The sequence below is a fragment of the Cynocephalus volans genome, chromosome 3 (assembly GCF_027409185.1).
Source record: "Cynocephalus volans isolate mCynVol1 chromosome 3, mCynVol1.pri, whole genome shotgun sequence".
Taxonomy (NCBI): domain Eukaryota; kingdom Metazoa; phylum Chordata; class Mammalia; order Dermoptera; family Cynocephalidae; genus Cynocephalus; species Cynocephalus volans.
Window position 1 is genome coordinate 185,877,873 of NC_084462.1, and position 7,835 is coordinate 185,885,707.

Sequence of the window (7,835 nt, forward strand, 5' to 3'; positions counted from 1 at the left end):
CACCTGGGTCGGAGATCACTAGATGGCAAACACACTAGAGTAAAGATGAAACTAGAAATAGTTCGTGAATTTCCAAATGTCCAGTGTGCTAAAGCATCAGAGTGTGAATCTGCTGGGATGCACACATCTGCAGGGATCCTAACTTCTTTCTGGCTTCTCCAGGGTTGGGGAGAATCACTCAGCTCTGGCCTCCTGGGGTGGTGCTCAAGGGGGAGAGGAGCAGCCCCCTGCCTAGTGCTCCAGCACCTCCTCCAGATCCTCCACACAATAAGTTATCAATGTGCACGGGAGGCAGCAAAGCCAATATTCATGCTTTACATTTTGAGAAACTGCTGAACAGTTTTTCAAAGTGCATATAAATTTTATGTTCTCACCAGCATTTTATGAACAAACTGATTTCTCCACATCCTCATCAATAGCTCTTATTATTCCTCATTTTTATCATATTCATACAACGTGGCACAAAACAGAAACCTAAAACTTAAAAGAACCCGAATACTGAACACTGCATATTATTAATTCCACCTATGAAAATTATCCAGAATAGGCATGCGTGGAGACAGAAATTAGGTTAGTGGTCACTGGACCGGGATAAACAGGAGAAAGGGAGGACTGGAACGTGACACTGAAGATATGTGTTCATTTGGGGATATTCAAATAATCTAAAATTAAATTCTGGTGGTGTTTGCATAAATTTTGTTAATTATTTTGTGAGTAACATATACTGAAGTCTTCTAAACTGTACACTTTTATAGGTAGAATTTATCATAAGTAAAATATATTTCAATAATTTATAAAAAAATCTATCATTAACTTTCATCAATTAATACAGTTGTACAATTTTTTACAGTTTATAACCCATATGAAACATACTTTTGTGAAACAAACAACAAACATTGTGATGTCAGTAATTTAGAGGATATGAGAGCATTGTCTATTTTCTCTTTTGTTCTCTGTGCTTTCTGGCTCATGTCCATAGAGTCTGCGCACACACCTAGTTCCTGAATTGTTTCACCTATATTTTGCCTTAGTAATTTTTCAGTTTCAGGTCTTATACTTAAGTCTTTAATCCACTTTGAGTTGAATTTGTATACGGTGTGAGGTAAATACCTAGTGTCATCCTTCTGCTTATGGATATCCAGTTTTCCCTGCATCACTTGCTGAGAGGAAGTCTTGTCTCCAATGTAGATTTTTGTTGCCTTTGTCCAATACCAGGTGGCTGTGAGCCTGAGGGGTGAATTCTGTATTCTCAATTCTGCTCCACTGGTCTGAGTGTCTATTGTCAGTACTAATAGTGTCTATAGTCAGTAATAATATATTTCAAAATAGCAAGGAGAGTTAAGTTTCAAATGTCTCCCCCCCAAAATTCTAAGTTGATGCGATGGATATATTGACCAGCTTGACCTTGAAAATCTACACAACTCTTCCAGTTGTCGAGAAGGCAAAACATCACTAGACAAAATGTCTCATTAGATTAGTTTTACTATGTTTCCATTTGTATTGTCAGGGCTAGTGCTCAGACCCTTCAAACCCATTGTACAAGCTGCATCACAAACCCCTCACATGCCAGGCTCGGTCAACAGACACTTCACACACAGGTCCACACTAGGTAATTGGAAAGATCCCGGTATCATTGGCAGATGACATGAGCTCCATCTTCAGCAACAGCAGCAGCAGCTTTCAGGTCCAGCAGCTGACAAGTCTGGTGGTGGCAGAGGTGGTGGTGGCAGCGGCCTTGCAGAGGGTCCCAGTGGCACTGGCAGCAAGAGCTTGGTCAACACCCTCCAGAAGCAGTAGAGGCTTCCCATAGCCCCTGTGGACCTCCCAGGGGTGGGGAGAGCACCGTGGGTCAGAGCCACTCATCCTTTATAATTCAGTCCATAACCCAGGTCACCTGGGTGCACATGCGCAATTACATTAGACAATAACCAAGGAACACCTGGGCGCACGTGCATATTTACATCAAATGCTCAGCAATATTTTGAACATCTGAGGGGCCCTGAACATTTTCCTATATTTTCCCAACAGATATAATTATTCTGCATCACATACGTTTTTCAAAATGTCACTCTGTTCCTCATAAATGAATACAATTATGATTTGTCATATAAGATGACATTAATAAAAAGTGAAGGAGATACAGCCTCTCTCAGACCACACAGTGGTAAAGGATCAAGGCGTCCCTCAGAAATCCCGAATGAGCTGAGGACAGCGGCCAGCACAGCTTGTATTCAACACCTTCAATGTGACAAGTGGAAGTGAACAAGCAGCAACCAGAAGGAAACACCAACACAGCCCTTTTCTCCAGGTGTGACACGAGGAGTTCTGGGTTCAGGTCTCACACGTAAGAAGCTTGGGTGTCATCACTCCCATCCAGACAAAAGTAAAAACTCTGAACTAAATGAAAATTGGTGACAATTCTTTTATCTGTAGAAGAATTTATGTCACCGGGTGAACGGCTGTCCCCAAAACTGAAGATGCAGCCAGGAAGACACAGAGGGTCATAACCTGTCTGATTAGAAACTCATGAGCAGAAACCTCCGTGGGATCCAGGACTGGGGGAGAAAAACCAGAGCTGCAGCTGAAGAATTGCTGAAGACTCAGAGCTGGGAAGTCTGAGAGTTGGGTGCAGCCCAGTGCAATGGTCTCAGGGATCCCCAAACTTTAAACTCTACCTCAGGGGCCCACCGTGTTCTCCTAGAAAATATCGGAGAAGAATCCTGATGTTCACAGCAGAGAAAGGGAGGAAGGAGCCGTTCTGAAATACCCCAGAGCATGACCTTCTCTATAAGAAGCCTTGACCTCAGGAGAAGCGAGTTTAGCTGATCCTAATGGATTGCAGATTCATCAGAGCATCATTGACCTGAGAGGAGAAAAAACGAATCCCCTCCCCCTCCCACAAGAGACTTGCAGTGTCCCCTAAAGGAAGGTAAAGGGAGAAGCACTTGGGAAGGTCCCCCCCAGGACACGGCTCACTACAGGACAGAACTCATCCTAGGACTGTGCACTGCTTCCCTACCCCACACCTTACCCACATCCACAGGGCTTCTGTATCATGACAGAGAGAAACTAAAACATAACATGCACCTTAGACACGATTTAAGAAGTGTCCATGAAAATGTAGTTCACAGAGGAGACAAAAACAAGGACATCAGGGACATTTTATGGAGTTTGTTCTTTGTCTTGTCATCCCGTCAGGCTCTTGTCCCTGCCAGACCCACCCCAAAATTCAGCCGAGCAAGGCTCTGCTGTGTTTTCATCTCTGTGCTTGTCACCCTGAATCCTCCACATGGAAATATCATAGCTATGTGTGGCCCTCAGGCATCTGCTTCTCCATCCAGCACACTGAGGAATGGACAGAGAGTGGGACAAATCCTCAACATCAATGTCCACAGTGTAGATGAGGACCCAGAGGCTAAACTGCCCCACTGAGGATAGAGACGCCGTGGGCAGGGGTCCTGTAGCATGATAATGACCACGTGGCTGTAGCTGCACTTTGTATACGGAAAAATGCTGATTTAGGTACAGGGTCCTCAAGACTAATCTAAAGTTTCTGGAAAATAATACTAGATCATAACGATTTGTGTGTCAGGAAAATAACAGGTCAAGAAAAAACCTGAGAAAGAAAAGTCCCCAGTGAAAAGAACCTTCTCTTCTGCACATGAGGAAAGTTACTTCACTCTGTGTTGCCTTCAGTGAGAATGTGAGAAATTAGAGTCACAAAGGAAAAAGCAGGACATGACCCTGAGGGACATCTGAGAGTCAGCAGAGCAGAGGAAACCTCAGATCCCAAGAGGAACCGCCCATCCCCTCTCTGCACCTGCTCCATGGGGCACAGGAGCTGGGTGGGCCTTGAGCGGCCCCTGCAGCCCAGACCCCTCCTGTGTCCTGCAGGGAGGTTTGTGTCTGGGTCACGCTGACTTCCTGTCACTGTATCTCTCGCACAGTAATACATGCCTGTGTCCTCATCAATCACAGAGCTCAGCTGCAGGGAGAACTGGTTCTTGGATGTGTCTCTGGTGATGGAGATGCGGCTCTTGAGCGATGGGTTATAACCTGTGCTTCCAGTATAAATTATGCTTCCCATCCACTCAAAGCTCTTCCCCCTGGGCTGGCGGATCCAGTGCCAACCATAATCACTGGTGATGGAGTAACCAGAGACGGTGAAGGTGAGGGAGAGGGTCTGCGAGGACTTCACCAGTCCTGGGCCTGACTACTGCAGCTGCCCCTTGGAGAGGACACCTGGGGAGAAGGAGAATCAAAATCTGTCAGTCACATGCAGTCACAACCATACCGTAGACTCATGTGTGACATCTGAGACCCTCACCTTCAGGAGCAGTCACCAGGCAAAGAAGCAGACTCCACAGTCTCATCTTCTATTTCACCTGAACTCTGCCATCCCCAGAGACCTGAGCCCTGTCTGAGGACAGACCTGTGAGCTTCCACGTCAGAAGTGTCCACATTTACTCTAGAGCTTGAAGGAAAATTTGCATGTGGGGGAGCTTTGTCCTTATAAGTGCTGAGGAACTGAGTTGGGAACCATTGTATTTTTTGAAGTGCTTATGTGTTTGTTTGTTTGTTTTTCTTGAAATTATTATACATGTATTTATGGTATGGGTGGGAACTTGGTGAGCTACATGGCATAATGTGGCCCCAGCTTTCTGAGCCCACATCTTCCTTCCTTCAACCCCTGTGTTCTGTGCTGACTGGGACCCAGCCCAACTCTCCCACATAAACTCTGGCTCTGGGTCTTGCTTCTACAGTTTGGATCCCAGCACAAACCCTGGTTCTTTCCCTGGACCCTCTCCTGTGATGTGGTTCTCGTGACACCTGAGAGCTTGTTACTTGGTATATTGTTGTTACATGAGTTCTAGGCCTGCCTTGTGTTTTCCATCCTGCCATACAAGACACAGCACATCAGAACCCACAGAGACTCTGCAGAAAATGGTGCCCAGTGCATTACTGAGGACCCTGATTCTCAATATCTGGGAAAGATAAAAATCTTAAATGCCTCCATTCCATGGTCATTCCTGTTCATTTAAAGTGTACAAAAGTTCAACATATATTCACTTGTCACCCACATTGTATAGATTTTATTCCTTCATTTAATCCACCAAGCTTATCAGATATCAAAAAATAAAATTGATTACAATGGTTAACATGAAAGCAGTAATAACATCCTATTCATAAACTTTTAAAAACAAAATTTCCCTTGATGTGCACCTGTCTGTGGGCATGAGAGACAGTCCATGTCTGTGGCATCACTCTCTGGATGACTGCCCACCACAGAGAGAGAGGCCACAGGCCGGGCTGGACGCTGTGCTGTGCCTGCCCCTGTCTGCTCCATGTCAGTCCCAAAGACAGCTCCATGTCAGTCCCAAGGAGGGACAGCCCTTCAAGAGTCCTCAATGAATGACAAGACAGGAGCTGCTGGTGGGCAATTTGGGGATGATTCTTCAGGTCCTGTTGACTCCTACATGGTGTTGGAGTTTTATCAAAATGTTGAAAGACCTGGTGAAAGATGATGAAAAAGAAACACTCTGAAATGATAAATCAAGTATTAGAACCAGAATAAGATATGACACAGATTCTGGAATTATCAGAGAGGAGATTTGAAATAACTCTGTGCATGTGCATCTATGTTTAATTTTTATTCAAACCTTCAGCTGACTCTCCAGAGTCCTTGTCGCCCATCTCTGTGTGTCCAGGAGAACTTGTCAGGAAGCTCCGCCTCATGGAGAAGCAGCGCAGCCTCTCAGTGGAGTAAGGGACAAGGACAAAGACCTGCATCTTGCTCGTTTCTGTTCTAATGTGCTCAGGAGGGAAGGTGCAGTGAGAAGAGGTGACTGATTCATAACGTCACTCAGGAACCAAGAGTCCCACTGATTTCAGAACCAGAATCTGCAACTTGTGGACAGACATTTACAGAAATCAGAAGGTGAGGGAATGGTGAATTTCAGGTGGAATGTTTTTTAACTGCTGTAAAGACACTAAACATGAGGTCTCCCTAGTAACACAATTCAAGTGCATGACACAGGATGTGAACCACGAATGCAGTGTTGTAGAGCAGATCTCTAGACCTTGTTCATCCTGCATAACTGCCACTTTCCTCCTGTAGAACGTTACGTTAATTAGCCAGGCTGTGAGGATTTGTGTTATAAGTGTGTACACTTCCTTGGGCATAATCTGTCATATGGCCCTGACTTACATCAAAAGCTAAAAAGTGTGTGTTATCTGCTATTTCAGGATAAATGAGAACAACAGGTGTGGGTGTGGACTGGAGCCTGACACACTGAGTCCGTGTCACCTCTGTCTCTGTCTCTGTCTCTCTCTCTCCACACCCACCCACCCATACTCACAAATGCTCACCATAGCTCTTTAGAAAATCTACCACGAACTGTCAATTTGATTGATCCTGATAACTCCTCATAGAATAATATGTGAACCTCACAGTCCTGTTCTGAAGTAAGTCACAGTGTGTAGGAAGGATCTGCCTTAGTACAAAGTGACAGGATGGTCCTGTGTGTTTGAGAGTCAGTGCATCACAGCCTGTTTCTTTGAATCTTAATTGTCCTGCAGGCCTCATGCACATGCTCGTCTCTAACTTGGAATGGGTGTTGTGTTTTCTGGATAGACCTAGTTTAAAAAAATATTTTAAGATAATTATAGTATTGAAAATTCATTAAGTAAGACTCACACACCACTGAAAAGAGAAAATATCTTCATTTAAAAAAATGGTCTTAGATGGGATGTCAGAAAAGTGGTAAAAGTACTAGCTGAGAACATTTTAAATGTCCTTTAAATAAATCAAACAATATTAAAAACTATTATTATGTCATTAATACTAACAATTAATATTCCTTGCATTTTTAGTGAAACCCTAAGGAAAATATAATGATGATAATAATAATAATAATAAACACTAATAGTAAATCACCAAAAACCCATGTGATGAGAAACCAGCAGAAACATGAACTGAGGAGATAATCTCTTTATATATGTGGAATCATTGATATAGAAGAAAGAGAGATAAAGAAAATTGTCAAGATGAATAAAGAGATGAGATTTAAGAATAGACCTACTCAGCAGAGAAGAAAGGGGGCATATGGATCATGAATAATGTTAGAGATAAATTGGTGATAAACCACACCTTCTCAAAATGTGCCTATAATTGGATGAAGGTTAAGTAGACTGAAAGGTAAAAGAAAAGGCATAATGGGGTTTTCATTACAAAAATTGCATGCCTTTAGCAATATTTGCTGTGCAACGGTGTAAGTACATGAATACAAGATGGTTGGGAGTGCAGGACCAGAAATCAACAATAAAAATACCTGCCAGAGCAATGCAGATATAAAAAATTAGATGTTAGACAAAGGCTTTATTGAAGTTCAATTATGCGTGAAGATAACACTACAAGCTACACGTTTTTGATACGTGGTAACAAACCAGTCACCATGTCACACTTTGTTCATGGTCTTCCTATCAGACTTTCTAACACAGAATAATGCAGTTCAACTTCAAATGTAACAGTTTCTTGAGGAAATTAGTAAATGTTAACTAAAATACTCTGAATCACCTCAGATTTCCCCTTTAAACACAAAAGTGAGTGTGACACTGGTTGATTTGCTGTTTGTATATTACGAAGTCAGCCCTTTGAAGTTCACATCTGATCTGTGTGATAATTTTGAGACTGTCACTGTATGTAAAGGAAAACCGCATGTAATCATTTAAAAAGGTTTCCATTAATAATCATGCTCAGTTGAAATATAGAGACACACTCTTCTGTCCTGTGTCCAGGTTCCAAATTAGAAAACTGAGCTCATTTGCTAATGTGA

At 43.0% G+C, this 7,835-nt stretch overlaps 1 pseudogene; it reads right to left on the bottom strand.

The window, feature by feature from the left end:
- Positions 1 to 1,680: 1,680 nt before the first annotated feature.
- On the bottom strand, positions 1,681 to 4,373 carry LOC134372846 (Ig heavy chain V region 1B43-like; annotated as a pseudogene).
- Positions 4,374 to 7,835: the final 3,462 nt, after the last annotated feature.